The sequence below is a fragment of the Etheostoma spectabile genome, chromosome 13 (assembly GCF_008692095.1).
Source record: "Etheostoma spectabile isolate EspeVRDwgs_2016 chromosome 13, UIUC_Espe_1.0, whole genome shotgun sequence".
Taxonomy (NCBI): Eukaryota; Metazoa; Chordata; class Actinopteri; order Perciformes; family Percidae; genus Etheostoma; species Etheostoma spectabile.
The window spans coordinates 26,607,626-26,609,274 of NC_045745.1; the positions used below are offsets into that span (position 1 = coordinate 26,607,626).

General features: G+C 36.9%; 1 protein-coding gene across 3 annotated transcripts in view; it reads right to left on the minus strand.

The window, feature by feature from the left end:
- The window catches only part of f11r.1 (F11 receptor, tandem duplicate 1), a 10,629-nt gene that overhangs the window by 6,911 nt on the left and 2,069 nt on the right, over positions 1-1,649 (minus strand). The gene's annotated exons all lie outside the window — the stretch shown is intronic.

Consider the following 1,649-nt stretch of genomic DNA (forward strand, 5'->3'; position numbering starts at 1 on the left):
CACATTTAAATAATTTAAGAAAACAAATCTGAAAAGAAGCCATTAAAATAAACTGCTTGATTTGTAATTTAAGACTGCCATGGTGTTAGTGGACGAGAAGCAGTGCATGGTCTGCACATAAACTGCAGCATCTCCAGCAACACAGAGCTGACATATTAAAATCCACCGGTTTAATCTAGACTTTTTAATCTCCCTATATGAGGCTCAGTTTTGATGGAGATTAGCATCAGTTCTAAGATAACATCTGATATTGGAGCTCTGCTTGGTCTGCTTTGAAAAGTATAGTCAACTACATGGAAGATAGATGTTGGTCCAAAAATGATAGCTAGGAGACAGAAGTGGTAATTAAGCATCAAAATGAAAACCAGCAATTAATTTCAAATCGTTTTGAATAATTTTTACAGAAAAAAAAGCCAAACCTCTGCTGGTTCCAACTCCTAAAATGTAAGTACTAGATTCCATCATCTTCCATGATAGTATAGCTAAATGAATAACTCAATGTTTTAGTTTTATACTGTTGATTGGACAAAATTAGCAATTTGAATGTGTCAATTTGCAATAAGAAAATGGAAAAAGAAATCTTATGAATATCTGACATTTTATAAACTACAAACAATTAACCAATGAATTGAGAAAATGGGCAGATGAATGAATATTAAAATAGAAAGAAAAACAAGATTTATTAACAATCTAACTGTACTAAGCTTCGTTATAGTCAAAAGTAGTGTATTACCAATGAATGAAAGGGTGCTCGCAAAGCTCAAATGCTAACAGTATGACATCATGTTAAAGATCACACCCATTGTCAAACACTGAGTCACAAGCCATCAGGCCTCATTCCTGTCTGCTGAGCAAGAAAACTTCCAGTGAAACTGTCAACACTCTGAAAATGGGTCTTTTTTCCCTCCCGGGCACAGAACATTATTATTTTTACTCATATACAATTGACAGCACAGTGTAGCGAAATTCAAGTATTGGAAGCAGTGGACAGCTAAACATACAGAATCTGAGGAGCAGCATGAGGTTCAGCGTCTTGCTCAAGACAGAGATTCGATCCCAGGCCAAAGGAGCCACATTATTGTGGTTGAGGGGCAACCACTCTACCTCTGAGCCACAGCCACCCCATCGGTAGTGCAACTACAACAGAGCCTCGAGTGACTAAAGTACTAATGGATGCAGACACGGGCCTGTCTGTCACACAATAAACATCAATTGCACCACTTAACATTATACTACACTGCCATTACTGTAAGTATTGGGATTTACATGATTTAACCACTACCTTGTTGTCAAGATTGTGTAAGCTTCAACAACAGCAGTAGGAGCCAGTTAATATTTAACTGGATGCAAAGTTGTCGGGATGAAAATATACAGAAAGCAAGACTTGAAATTAGTATGTGTACCAGCAACATAATGTTAACTCAAATTAACGAATTATATTTTTATTGTAGATACTTAAATTCAGACTTCCTCGACACCATGCAGATGTTTCTTACAGGTTTCACCTGAGATAAGGCACCACAGTCACAGTTTTGGTTTGAAAATAAGCATGGGGTATAATAAGAAGATAGATAAGCCACAAGTGTAAAATGAAACCACAGCACTCAATGACTTCCTTGTTTGCATACTTCGTGAGTTTCATGGTCCGG